The sequence below is a fragment of the Alosa alosa genome, chromosome 6, assembly GCF_017589495.1.
Source record: "Alosa alosa isolate M-15738 ecotype Scorff River chromosome 6, AALO_Geno_1.1, whole genome shotgun sequence".
Lineage (NCBI taxonomy): Eukaryota > Metazoa > Chordata > Actinopteri > Clupeiformes > Clupeidae > Alosa > Alosa alosa.
In genome coordinates, this window is record NC_063194.1 from 1234549 (window position 1) to 1250015 (window position 15467).

The window sequence follows — 15467 nt, forward strand, 5'->3', positions numbered from 1 at the left end:
GCCCTCTGATGTTGGATGCCATGCACAGAGCCAAGTAGCACATACTTTTGTTTGTTCCATGGTGTCGGCTCTAAAGCAAAACAATATTCTGTAGCAATACACCCATAGAGGACATTTTCCTTCCAAAGAAAAAAACACCCGTACTAGACGTCCAAAAGCAGAGTGCTCAAAATATAGCAGAATTCTCATTTCAACAGTGAACTGAGGGCATTTCAATAGACACAGAAACAATAATTTGATATCAGATTGCTCTTTCCCTTTGTTTTCCTGACTTCTGGTCAGATATACATTGAAGACACTCCATGATGGATTATGGGATTTTAGATGAGTTCACCTTGGGATTTATACCATACATATGAGCATGCAAAGAAAAACAGTTACCAATCCATATTGCATTCAAGTTTTTTATTGTTGCAATGCACACACATCAATTCAAAAGCAGCAAATACACAAACAATATCCCCACTCCATGACTAAACTACTGTAGCAGTTGCCTTACAACCAATGACTTTAGAGAGAAAAATAGAGAAAGCTTTTTTTATATTCATAGTTTACTACACCATCGCTTACCACTTTTCCTCTTTGATCCTCCAGATCATTTTAATATTGAAAATCTTTCTACATAATAATCTCATTCAAGCAATTACAGAATGCACATTAGGCATGCACACAGGCAATTACTGTAGTGTGATCAGACTCAAGAGCCTCGAACAGTGTCAAAGCATTTTAGCATGAACAGCAGGCGATGAAAGGAGAATTTCTTTGATGTCATTACACTAAACACTTTTCTCCCCAAGAGTCTCTGTTATTCACTGGCATCCTTTCCCTGCAAAGAAAGAAAAGAAAAAGAAAGACAGAGAGAGAGAGAGAGAGAGAGAGAGAGAGAGAGAGAGAGAACACATTCCACAGTAGCCCATTCAGATGAAATGCACAAATCCATCCCCAGGCATAATCCCATTGTGATGCTCGCCATGTCTCGCCATCGACTCACTTTGGCTCCCATGTCTCGGCTCTTGGCTCGCATCTTGTTGACCTGGGACTCGGCACTGTCGGCTCTCTCCTGAGCCTCCTCCAGCTCATGCTGCACCTTCCTTAACTTTGATAAGTACATGTTGGCTTGTTCCTCCTGTAAGACAGTAAACGAATTAAAGTTGTGTTTCATGTAAAGTTCTCTTCTCAAGCCCAACCCATTTGAGTGTGCTGATACTCACAGACTCTTCGGCCTGCCTTTTGTATGTTTTCACCTTCAGCTGCAGTTTATCCACAAGCTCTTGCAGACGCAGGATATTCTTTCTATCCTCCTCAGACTATTTAAAGAAATGAGTGTGTGGATATGAAAATAGTCCATTACTAACCAGGATTAAGCAGTCTAGCATACTCCCTTCCACATGTGAGTTGATTTTTTGTCAACCTACCTGGTAAGAAAGCTCCTTAATTCTGCGTTCATATTTGTGCAAGCCTTTTATGGCATCAGAACTCTGTCTCTGCTCCAACTCCAGCTCGTTCTCAAGTTCACGCACCTAAAAGACAAAGAATAGCTATTTTTACGGCCATGGAAAACGTATCTGCAAAGCCCTCTCTTGTTTGTCTGTGCATGTGCACTGGTGTTGTGTTGCTCTTACTTTGGACTCCAGCTTCTGGAGTTGCTTTTTGCCACCCTTCATGGCCAGGTTCTCAGCCTCGTCCAGGCGGTGCTGCAGGTCTTTGACGGTGGTCTCCAGGTTCTTCTTCATCCTCTCCAGGTGAGCACAGGTGTCCTGCTCCTTCTTCAGCTCCTCAGCCATCATAGCAGCCTTGGCACAGAAACCAAAGGTTTATTATATTCATGTAATGCACTATAACCATGACATGTCATATTCCCGTGTACTAGAGTGAGGTATGTTGTTTTACGTCAGTGATGGCCTTTTTGGCTTTCTCCTCTGTATCCCTGGACTCTTGAGTAGTGTCCTCCATTTCAGATTGAATCTGGTTGAGGTCAGTCTCCAGCTTCTTCTTGCTGTTGAGCAAACTCACATTCTACGGGAAAAAAACACAACTGTCAATACTGCTCAGTGATCCCCAGAATAATCATCTGTCTTCAATGTAACTGACAAGGGCTGCATAATTATCGCAATCGCAATTTCAACCAATGCAATTATTTAATCGCAAAGGCTACAATTAATCGTGCATGGTTAATCTTTTTATGATTTATGATTTTTATGTTCATGTCATCTTCTTTGTGTGACAGACAGTGAAGCTCACCAGTCAGGAGTGCTATGCTTCTCATGCACAAGGCATGCTCACCAATCGGAAAAGACATTTGGAATGTTGAACTGAATCTTGACATTGATATTCAAAAAATTATATCACCAATCACAATCGCAAGATTCACATTATCCGTAAGAAAAATCGCAATTAGATATTTTCTCCAAATCATGCTGCCCTTTAACTGACCCTGTAGCTACCTGTGAGTGCAGTAGCTGAACCCGCTCACTAGCGTCCACCAACTCCTGCTCAGCCAACTTGCGGCTCCTCTCGGTCTGTTCCAGAGCTGCCCTGATCTCCTCAATTTCGGCCTGCAGCAGGTTGGCCCGCCGCTCCGTCATGGCCACCTGCTCTTTCATGTCATCGTTATTTCTCAGCGTGTCCTCAAGATGAATCTGAACATCCTTTTGAAATGAATATATGTGTTAAGGGCACTGGTTATATTGTTGTGAATCCAAAGACAACCTGAAAGCCCCATTTGATTCATCTGTTCACCTTTAGCTGAGCCTGTAGGTTCCTCAGGTGGCTGGCTTGTCTGTTGGAATGGCTCAGTTGAATCTCCATCTCGTTCAGGTCTCCCTCCATCTTCTTCTTGATTCTCAGGGCGTCATTCCTGCTCCGGACCTCTGAGTCCAGAGTGCTCTGCATGGACTCTATGATCCTCTGGCTGCTCCTTTTCAGTTGATCCATCTCCTCGTCCTTCTCTGCGATCTTTCGCTCCATTTCAGACTTCACTTGATTCAGTTCCAGCTGCACGCGGAGGATCCTCGACTCCTCGTGCTCCAGGGACGCCTCAAAAGGAAATGACCATTGATACTGCATGAACATGATACAGCGCTACTGTTGTCCTCTATGTCTTTGAGCCCAAAAAGACACTACGACCCCTAGTACTAGCACTAGTGTCTCCTGAAAGACATGTATCTGTCATTATTGAGCTTAATACAAGTTTTGTGTTACTGCGTTTAACCAACACTTGCAAGCAACTGTGTGAAGTACTATTCTTGCTTAAGAAGAAGAAGTTCTCCTTCATTCCATTCATACTCTCTCAACTCTTTTATACCAAGTGGTTATCACTGAACACTGTGCTTTTGAAGCAGAAATGGCTGTTGATGCAATGGCCCTGTGATAATGTCCGTGTGTTGTGATTTTGCGACTGCATTTCTGTGCTGTGGAGTGTATGATTCCAAGACAAGTTCATAGTGGTATAGCACAGGATGCACAGTAGCCACACTGGTATGGAAACAAGGTTACCTCAGCCTCCTCCAAGGAGGTCTGAATCTCTGTCTTCTCTTGTTCTGCTTGTTTCTTTAACTTTTCAATTTCATGAAGGTTTTTTCCTGACTCTCCGAGTTGGTCTGTGAGATCCATGATCTCCTCTGAAAAATACAAATGGAATATTTGATGAAAATGTTCTGATTACATGAAAGTCAACTTCTTTCAAGGATCAGGCTCTTACGCTGCAGGTTTTTGTTTTCACGTTTCATCGTTTCAAGATGTTCCAGAGATTTCTCATAGGAATTTTTCAGTTTGAAATGTTCTGTGCCCATTGCACGCACTTCTTTCATGGCCGCCTCCAGTTCAGCCTGGCTCTCCTCATACTTCTGCTTCCACTCTGCCAGGAGCAAAAAAACATTTATATTAGAGACATTGTTTATCTTATCACAGACATGTCATATTAAGACACAAAGATGGTAGTTAGGCTTTGCTCATTGAAATATGAAATGTATTATAAAAGGTATTGCTGTGTTTTCATAAAGTTCTTGCCTTGTCAAAAGTCCTTTGCTTCTTGTCCAGGGCAGCTGCAGCTGAATTTGCCCTCTCCAGATCCGTCATGAGATCCTCCACCTCACTCTGCAGCCTCTGCTTGGTCTTCTCCAGAGAGGAGCACTTGGAGCTGACCACTCCGACTGCCTCCTCTGCCTCCTGAAGACACTGGGCCAGCTTCTTCCTTTCAGATTTAACATTTCGAATACATAAATATATACACAGCATTATCAATGCAGTTATATACTATCTACATGTAGTAAATATACCATGAGATGGTAAAAGTACACACTTTCCATCGATCTTCAATCAAGTAGAACTACAGATACCTCTGTAAAAATTCACCTTCTTTACTCCAGTAAAAATAACAAAGTACAGACTGAAATGTACTGAAATGTAAAGTATACAAGTAAAAGGTATCCTAGCCTTTTTGAAGGACTATTTTACCTGTTGTTTCTGTTAAAAGAAGCAGACTGTAGCCTACAATGATATTCCAATTTAACAACTGTAACTCCTTAACAACTATTTCCCTGTCACTGACTTAGTTACTTCCCATCTCACATATATTTACAAATCCATTTTTCACATATTTTGATGCTTATGTAGTGATGTGATATTTACTTGGCCTCTTCGAGTTCCTCGGTGCGCTGGATGGCGTCCGTCTCGTACTTGGTTCTCCACTGCGCCACCTCGCTGTTGGCCTTAGACATGCAGCGCTGCAGCTCAGCTTTGGCCTCCTGCTCCTCCTCAAACTGCTCCCGCAGGAGGTCACAGTCATGGCGGGAGGACTGCAGACCATGGGCCAGGGCATTCTTGGCCTGTTAAACAATTTAAATAATAACATTTTTTAATATGATTTTTTGGGCTTTATTGCCCAATAATAATATGATAAGACAGTGAAGAGGCAGACAGGAAGTGAGTGGGAGAGAGAGATGAGGTGGGATCAGGAAATGACCCAGGTTGGACTCAAACCCGGGCCCCCGTTGGCATGGTACAGACACTGTAACCAATTACGCCACAGTGCCCCAAAATAATTAGGATTTTTGAAATGTTTGCTAATAACATTTTTATGTTGCCACTTAACTGTTCTTGTCCACTTTACTCACTTTAGTTTCTTCCTCGTTTTGCCTCTTTAGCTCTTCAAGTTGTTGAATGTACGCCTGTTTTCCTCTTGTTAGCTGAGACAGCAAGGACTCCTTCTCTTCGACATGGCGTGCCATCTCACCTACACCCAGATCAAGTGTTACTTAGTTATATTTGTCAAAATAAAAAAACACTCATAGTTTCTTCTTGGTGTTTTTGGTGGAGTTTTGAACATTCTAAGAAAAGATTCCATTCCAGAGCAATCCCAGGTTTTAAAATACCATGTTAAAATTCAGAGCCATATTATAGAGATGATAGAGATATCTCGGGCTCTGTTTGAATTCAATGAACCCAGATATTCTTTAGAACGTTCATTTTCCAACATTCTTGTCACACCGGTGTGACACCCTTAAGGTTAATTAAGGTAAAGGTTAATTATGAAAGTTATCTTGCAGCATTACCATTTTCTGTCTGCAACCGAGCCTTCTGGGAAGAAAGGTCATTGATGAGTCTCAGTTTCTCCACTTGTCTGGTTTTCACCTCACTTAGCTGGTCTTCAAGGGCACGACACATCTTCTCAAGATTCACCTACGAAATACATACGTCATCACAGCTTGTGCACAAAGTACACTAGTATCTGAGATCCACTCAGCAACATTTAGGACTTTCTTTCACCTTAGCTTTAGCTATAGTCTCCATATTGCTCGTGAGGTCATCCACCTCCATTTTCAGTTCACTCTTCTCCTTCTCCACCTTCTGCTTGACCCGCTGGAGGCTGTCGATCTGCTCCCCCAGCTCGGCCACGGTGTCGGCATGCTGCGGAGAGCTGCTCCAGTGGCCTCGTGCTGCAGGGACGACTCCTCCAGGTCTCGCCGGAGCTTCTGGAGCTCAGTCTCCCGCTTCTTGTTCATCTCGATCTGGGCGGCGGTGGCGCCTCCGGCCTCCTCCAGCCTCTCGCTGATCTCCTCCAGCTCCCTGGACAGATCTGACCGCTGCTTCTCCACTTTGGTACGCGCAGCGCGCTCAGACTCAATCTCCTCCTCCAGTTCTTCAATACGAGCCTGGGCATCAGGAAGAGAAGTGGAGTTCATCATCAGTTAGCCATAATTTCCAATGAGCAATGTCTGTATGAAATGGGTTGATCACCTGAAGCTCTTTGATTTTCTTCTGAATCTGAGAAGCAAGCGACAGCTCATCCTCAATCTTACTTTGAAGCTGTGTGACCTCAAAGTCTTTCCTGAACAAAAAAAAAATATTTACAGGTGGAAAAGACAAAATTACAATAAAGATCTCCTTGTTGTGACAAACTCCACATAATGAATGCACAGCGTATACAGTGGTTCAGCATTTGGTACTTTTTCAACTTTTCCTCCAGCTGTTGCCTCTCATTCTCCAGGTCCATTGTGGACTCCAGGGCCAGTTTCAGATCCCCCTCCAGCTTCCGCTTTGCCCTCTCAAGGTCCATCCGAACCTTTCGATCTTGCTCAAGAGAACCCTCCATCTGAATAAAAGATAAAAGAAAAACAAGCCACATACACATAAACACATACATTTATATCTGAACATCTACCTCATGTTCAAGAGATCCTGCTGTGTGAGAACAAGGAAACAATATACAACACCACCACGAAAACCACCACCAATAAACAACAACAACAACAACAACAACAACACAATGCATTCATATAGTGCTTTTCAAGGCGCCCAAAGTGCTTTAAAGTGAACGGGAAACCTCACTAACCACCACCAATGTGAAGCACCATCATAACAACATCATAACAATGTCTACACTGGTAACGGTATATACAGTATGTAAGTCATCATTCAGCTCATACAGACTCACGTCTTCCACTTGCTGCTCCAGCTTAGTCTTGGCTTTGGTCAGGGTGTTGACCTTGTCCTCTTCGACCTGAAGGTCATCTAGCATCTGCTGATGGGACTCCTGCAGGGCTTTCTTCTCCTTGGTCAGCTTAGAAATACTCTCCTCCTGAGCAATGATCTCCTCAGTCAGGTTCTTCACCTGTGTGGTAGGACAATCAAATCATGTCAATCACATACAGTATGTTACAGACTATTAATGTCATTTCTGTTATTATTATTATTTCTCAATATCAATGAGGTACATTTCCAGACAAAACACAGACAGATTATGAAATATGATTCATTAGTTATTGTACAAATGATTCCTTTGTGGGGATGCATGGACACAACTCGGACCTTATTCTCCATAGCATGTTTCTCCTTCTCCACTTTAGCCAAGGTGAGTTCCAAGTCGTCCATGTCCTTCTTGAGCTCAGAGCACTCATCCTCCAACTTCCTCTTCTTGGCGGTCAGCTCAGAATTGATTTCCTCCTCGTCCTCCAGCCTCTCAGTCGTCTCCTTCAGCTTCGCCTCCAGCTGTATCTTGCTCTTAATTAACCCCTCGCACCTCTCCTCCGCATCCACCAGGTTATCTGATTCCTTTCACAAATTATAAAAGAAAATAGGCAGTTGGAGAGATACACAAATAAATTAAAACGTAACAAAAAATAAATGAATAAAACAAAAAAGGACATAAGGGTTGTACACATACTCGACCAGACTAAAACAATTTTCAATGGAAACTTTTAATGATTTTAAGTATAGGACTAGGTTAAATCTATATACAGGAAACCAGCCAATAGAGTTGGGAAATAAGACATACTGCTTGGACTTGAAGGAGAAGGTCATTCTTCTCTTGCACAACTGAGACCAGTTTCTCCTCCAGCTCCTTGCGTCTGCTCTCAGACTTGGCCAGGTCCTCCTTGCACTTAGCAAAGTCCTCCTTCATCTGCGCCATCTCCTTCTCAGACTCAGCGCTCTTCAGCAGGGGCTTCATCTTGAAGTACAGACGCATCCATGGCCAGTGTTTGACATTCATAAATGCCCGGATGTTGTACTGGATGGTGTAGATGGATTCCCTTTTCAAATAGAATAATGATATGAATGATTATATTCATTTTTAGGTATACAACAGGAAAAGCACAGTACAGTAGATCACATTGAATACCTCCTGTCAAGCATCTTCTTGTACTCCATTCTCACGATGTATGCACGACAGACGGCCTGAATACAGGTGACCACTTGGGCCAGACGCTCATCTCTCATCTCCTCCAGGACTCCCAGGAGACCCGCTTTAAAGAACACCTGTGTGAGACAACATATTTCAATTCCAGAGAACATACTTCAGTCACAAGGTTTTAAGGTTTAAATGGTCAAATCTTCGCCCATTGTTTATATGTGATATCATTATGATTTAGTTAAATAGATAGATAGGCTTTGTTTAATACTTTGGAAGACAACATACAGAAATCTGATTTTCATGTACATTCTCACAAAGATGTCAACTCAATAAAAAGCTTATGTCAATTATGGTCCTCATTTCTGTGTGGTTTAAAGGAGAATTCCGGTGTGATATTGAACTAAAGTGTGTTGAAACATGATACCGAGTGTGAACGTACAGTATGTCTCATAGGCCATCTCGGCTTGTCCCTTGCACTCCAAAATCTGGCGCTAGTTAGCCGATGCTACCAACAGCTTTTTCAATGGTGGTGCTTCGGCATCAGGCTAGCCATGCAAATAAATCACTGTTTTACACCATTTACGAGGCTCAATGTATCTCCACACTTCATTGGTAGACTTCCGAGGGCCCTGACATTTAAAACGAGACATTGAGAACTTTGAAAAAGCATTGGTAGTTTACTTACAAGACGATTTATACAGACAGTATCTTCACAAAGTTTAGCGTTTGCAGCCATCTTGAATTTCGTCACGATAAGTAGAGCAACGAGTAAGAATGAACAGGTATGATAAGGGATCAGATTCCAAAAATAATTCTGTGGAAATGCATGGATTCCAGTTTCTTCCAGTAGCAGCAACTGGAATCCATGCATTTCCACGGAATTATTTTTGGAATCTGATCCCTTATCATACCTGTTCATTCTTACTCGTCGCTCGGAAGTCTACCAATGAAGTGTGGCGATACATTGAGCCTCGTAAATGGTGTAAAACAGTGATTTATTTGCATGGCTAGCCCGATGCCGAAGCACCACCATTGAAAAAGTTGGTAGGGACTGTTGGTAGCATCGGCTAACTAGCGCCAGATTTTGGAGTGCAGGGGACAAGCCGAGATGGGCTATGAGACATACGTTCACACTCGTTATCATGTTTCAACACACTTTAGGTCAATATCACACCGGAATTCTCCTTTAATTGCAATATAAGTGTAGATAATGGAGAGTTGCACCTTGGTGTGTCCAAACTTATACTGTGAGTGATCAACATCAATTGAGCCCAACAGCTTCTCCGCAGCTTTTTTGTTGTCCATGAACTGACCTTCAGGAACTGCACTAGCATTCAGGATCCTGTATCTAAAACATATTCAGAGTTGCAGGTTTCAATGACAGATGATGAAATCCAGTACTATATACATGGATTTCTATGCAACGTCATGAAAACATGTGTGCGCAACTAAGAGGCAGAAAGCACCATAGAACAGCATAGAGCAGTGCTCTCCATGAAAAGAATAAAATGAGTTTTTGTGCTGAAAACTGCACCAATTCAAAATCACAATGGTTAGAGAATGTTCAATATGTTCAGTATCCCTAACGGAATGCATGTCTTCGCCAAAAATGCCAAAAGACGATGTTATATTAATAATGCAAATTAACGGCAAACTCTGAAATATAGTCGGAAATGAGATGTTATTATCATTGAGACAACAGGGGTATACAAAAAATTCAGATTGTAGCTTACAGCAGCCGACTATTAGGTTAAGTTTATAACGTTGTGGACGGCCACCAAGCGTCTTCTTCCCCACGGCTGCGCGCGCATCTAGTTTTGTAGGTAAACGGGAAACCTGTGAATATGCTCATATAGTAAACTTCTTAAATGAATTATTGTTATTAACCACGAATACTAAATATCATTAAACACCTGTGTTCCTTTATTAATTTTTAATAAAGGACATTGCACTATTAATTCATAGTTAAGTATGAAATACATAGTAATTAAAGACACCTGAGGTAGCAGAGGTCTGATATCCATCCAGGGAGCATACCTTTGCTTGAAGTCCCCGTATAAGATTCTGCTGGGGAAACCCTTCCTACAGATTCTGATGCCTTCCAGTACACCGTTACAGCGCAGCTGGTGGATGACCAAGTTGTTTTCCATGGCACCTGATATCAGTAGCACATGCATGACCAACAGCGGAAGGAAACGATCAGAATTTACTGAATATCCTACAGAAAAACACACAAAAAGTACCTGGTGTTTTTGTCTCGTTTGGGATCAAACATCGCACAAAGTGTGGATGAGTGGTCCTCAGGTTTGACATCAGCTTATTCAGGTTTTCCTACATAAACACAAGAGTTTTTTATTTTACTTTTGGCAACAAGAAGGTATCCTATGTTTCATATACCTGGAGAAGTGTTTACCCTGAACAGAGCGGAGACCGTTTGAAAAGATGAGCCCTTCTTTTTCGCAGCTTTCTTTCCACCAGCACCAGAATCTAAAATTCACATAATAAATTAATATTTAGTGGTAGTAGTAGTAGTTGTTGTTGTAGTAGTTGTTATAATAGTTGTAGTTGTTGTAGTTGTAGTTGTAGTTGTAGTTGTTGTTGTTGTTGTTGTATTTTTAATTGTTAAAGTAGTAGTTTTAGTAGTAGTAGTGGTGGAAATTAATTAGATTATTTAGATTGCAATATTGTAACATAGACATTTCAGACTCAACATAAATTCATATGAATTTACCATCACTGCCAGAAAAATTTGCATACAGCATCCCAAGAATTTTCACTGAGGCTTTCTGGTACAGCTGCACAACAGACTCATTCAGGGGATCCTTGTTCTTCTCTAACCAGCCGGAGATGTTGTAGTCAACAGTGCCGGCATAGTGGACCAGGGAGAAGTGGCCCTCAGGTTTGCCTTTGACAGCCTTTGGCTTCAGAAAGCAGTTGTTCTTGCCCAGATGTTGGTCATACAGCTTGTTCTTAAATGATGTGTCAGTTGATTTGGGGAACATGCACTCCTCCTCAAGAATGGAAAAGATGCCCATTGGCTGTTAAAAATGACAATAAACATAAGTGACACTCATGTAAACTCAAATGTGTATAAGCATTAACACATGTTTTAGTGTGTATACTTGGTGAAATGGACCTTTTCAATAAGCTCAATGCAGGCAGCCAGATCCATCCCGAAGTCTATGAAGGCCCACTCAATCCCTTCCTTCTTGTACTCCTCTTGCTCCAGAACAAACATGTGGTGGTTGAAAAACTGTTGCAGTTTCTCATTAGTGAAGTTGATGCAGAGCTGCTCCAATGTGTTGAACTAAACCAATAAGAAAAACATGAAATACAAAAAAACGAGTTGATTTTTGTAGCCGTTAGTGTTTTCATTATGCATTGATTTTGTATCATGTGTTATGTTGTGCTGTGATGAGTCGTGTTGTATTGTGAGCATACCAAGGCACTTTCTTATCAACTGTGTTGTTGAAATGGCAATAAACCTGAACTTGAACTGTAAAAACCTACATCAAAGATTTCAAATCCTGCAATATCCAAGACCCCAATGAAATGCTGTCTTTGTTGTTTGGTGTCCAGCTGCTGATTGATCCGCATAACCATCCACATGAACATCTTCTCATACACAGACTTTGCCAGGGCACCAATGGAGTTGTACACCTAAGGCATAAAACAGCAACATCATCATTTATCTGGTCAAAGTTATAAGTGTAGGCAAACAGAAGTAACCATGCAACCTAAACCAAATGCTTACTCAATGTCCTACTCAGTTTTAGGTGACAAGATATAGAAAAAAACAGATAAATATGGGTAATACAGTAGGTACAAAATGTAGAACGAGGTTCTACTGCAGCATGGTCTTACTTGTTGGACATTTTGTCCCTTGGTGACATACTCATTCCCGACCTTCACCCGCGGATAGCACAGATTCTTCAGCAGGTCTGCTGAGTTGAGGCCCATCAGATAGGCAGCTTTATCTGCCACTAAACAAATGAGCAGATAACATAAACCCAAAGTTACGTTCAACGCAAAATAATCTCATTCTATTTGCAGTAATAGCTAACTTTGCCATAACAAAGTTATGAACCAAACATTAGCACGAACTTTTAATTCTTTAGAACATAATGTAAATAACAAACATAACAAACACATCAGCCTGTCAAATTGCTTCAGTATAACATGGTAGCAGTAGAAGAATAAGCTGAACCTCTGAGATGAAGGTGTTTTACCCTCTGTGCCATCAGGCTCAGCCTGCTCCTCACGCTGTTTCTGCTTGAACTTCATGTTCCCATAATGCATCACAGCTCCTGTCAGCTTGTAGATGCTCATCTTCTCCTCAGCGGAGAAGCCAAGAATACTAATGGCTTCCTGTAACACACAAACAAAATGTTATTGTTTCGCTTTGTTTGTGTCTTGGTTTGTTTTGCTTGTTTTGAAAATAACCTCACATCATCAAACTGTGTTTTACTTACATCGGTTGCCATCAGTTCTTCAGCGTCATCGATGCTTTTTACTGCCACCTCCCCTTGGCTGATGAAGGCGAAGTCATATGGATTTGTGGTAATGAGAAGCAGATCTATAAAGTATATCTATGTATGTTAGTCAACATTACAGAATGCTTCCTAAGAATACTAATGCTTCCAGAAAAATAACCATTTAAAATAGTATGTTATCACTGTATCAATAATTTACCAATTAGTTCTGGCTTCTTGTTGCAAGTAAGCTGGTAAAAAATGTGATAGCTTCTCTCAGCTCCGAGCTGAAATGTAACTCTGGATTTTTCCAGGAGATCTGTAGTAGCCATGTGGCACCATAATAAATGAGAAGACATAATAATGTTATGTTATACATTGTTATACACAATTTATGTTATATCTGTAATTTTGGTATTTCTTTGTTGACATTTATAGGATACTCACATGTCTCAATATCGGCTGATGCCAGTTTACCTGTCATTCCAAAGTGTATTCTAATAAACTTTCCCTGCAATAAAAAAATTCAGCATCTACTTCTGTGCTGTTGGTATGCTGTTTATACAGGATATGAATTATAAATGAGTTAAGAATGATGTACTCACAAAACAAGATGAGTTGTCATTTCTCACTGTCTTGGCATTGCCAAAAGCCTCCAGTAGAGGGTTAGCCTGGATGATTTGATCCTCCAGGGTACCCTGTGGCCAAAGCAAACTGTAAATATCTTTTTGATGAGTTTGCTTGGGCTATTTGGCAAAATAGCAATAACAAACAAAATCCTTTGCCTTCATTTTGCTGACAACTTCTTTTTTCTTGTCGGAAGACACTGCAATTGTTGCGAAGTACTGGATGACACGTTTGGTGTTCACAGTTTTCCCTGCACCAGATTCTCCACTAAAGAATATCAGATTATTCTGTTAATTTTTAATGTATTGTATGAGTAATAGTGGCATTGGTAAAATACATCACCACAGCTGTGATTTGACTGTAGCAGTCTGCTGGTCAATTGAATCAGAATTAAAATAATACTTACGTGATCAGGATAGACTGATTCTCCCTGTCTACAACAACACAAAAATAACATTTTTGATAAAGCAGAACTGTAACTCTAAATGTAAATGACAACATTTTCCCACGAAGTCCCCTCACCAGTAAGCATGAACTGATAGGCATTATCAGACAGAGCAAAAATATGTGGGGGGACCTCCATCCTTTTCTTTCCTCTGTATGCAGTCACCACCTCGGGGTTGTAGACGGGGAGCCACTTGTACGGGTTCACAGTCACACAGAACAACCCAGAATAGGTCTGACATATGGGGAGAAGACTCCATATTACATCCAAAGCTGGCAATAAATAATGTATTAATGTAATTCATTGCTTTTGGAGGTTTACTGACTAGAAATGCAATTCTTACATAGATCATCCAGGCTGCATAACGCTCTTTGAGGTTAAACAGCACACATGGTTCGTTGAGGTGAGTCATCATGGCCATGTCCTCAATCTTGTCAAATTTGGGCGGATTCAGAGGAAAGACTTGGTCCTCCTTGACAGTTACAATCTAAGTTTTTGAAAATACATTTTATAAGAGGTATGCTTCCTTGCAAGGTTATAGCAAAACAGCTAAACATATATAATATAATAATAACTAATTTATTATTTATTTATAATAAAAAATAATTTAATTTCTATAGCGCTTTTCAAGACAAAAAGATGCTTCATTATTTCACATGAAAATGATCAATGATCAATTATCAAATCTGATGACACTACATTCCACAACTTAAAGAGATATTTGATGCTGCTGTACTGTAATGCAAACGGACAGTGAGATATAATGGTATGCATGCCACATACCCTGCTGTCCTGGGTCTCCACTGTAGCTTTGTCTCCATCTTTGCTCATGATGGTTCCTTTCACATACAGTTCCTTTTCATCGCAGACAAAGCAGGCCGTTTTGCCATCAAAGGGCCTGCCCTGGGACTCGATGCGCTCTTTCTCGCTCTTGCGTAGGTACTGGGCAGCCACCCCAAAGACTGCCATCTCTGCGTCAGAACTCATTCTGGTCCTTTGAGCAAGAGCGCCAGTGGAATAAGATGTCTTTAGACACTGGCGATCTTTGTTCAAAAAGAAAGTGAAGACTAAAAGAAACACAACTTGACTTACATACCTATCTGAGATGTATCGATCACAAAATCAGCTGGATGAATTCTTGGAGATGGATTATCCAAACAGCATTCACAGGAGGGGAAAACATCAACCATATCATGACAGATCTATTATGTTTTAAATTTTTCATGACTTTTTGCCATGTCTTATAAAAAAACTAATTTACAGAACAATGCACAGCTGCACCACCTTAGTATTACTCAAATGCAGTGACTTACCTGGGACGCTTCTCAACAGTGGCCCACCTCAACCAACCCTTATATAGTGTGGTCATTGTCCTTGGTGTCTATTCTATGCCCTATATTTGGGCAGGCATTGTTATCCCAGCAGAGGGTAGTTAGTTAATAAATCCAGTACAAGGAAGAGTTATATTTAGTACTCTCTCACAATAAAATATTATAATCCTGTGGACTAGGCATGCAATTCAATCACACTAACTACACACTACTCAATCAATAGATATCACATACCATTTTTTGTTTTAAATTATGAACAGCATGCAGTGTCAGGCTGTTATTATTAGTTCACTTTTTAGCAACATGAAGTCATCTGGTATCAGAAACTTTGTCAATTGTGATTAAATGTTCAGAACTTGACAAAACGACCAGCTAACCCATTGCTACCTTGAGCTACGGCCTACCTGAAATAACCTTTGATTACTATTCTATTTTCTAAAGTTTCACAATCTGTCAACTAA

At 40.9% G+C, this 15467-nt stretch overlaps 1 pseudogene; it reads right to left on the reverse strand.

Annotated features, from left to right (window-relative positions):
- Positions 1-466: 466 nt before the first annotated feature.
- LOC125296720 lies at positions 467-15030 on the reverse strand (annotated as a pseudogene).
- Between the last annotated feature and the right edge of the window lie 437 nt (positions 15031-15467).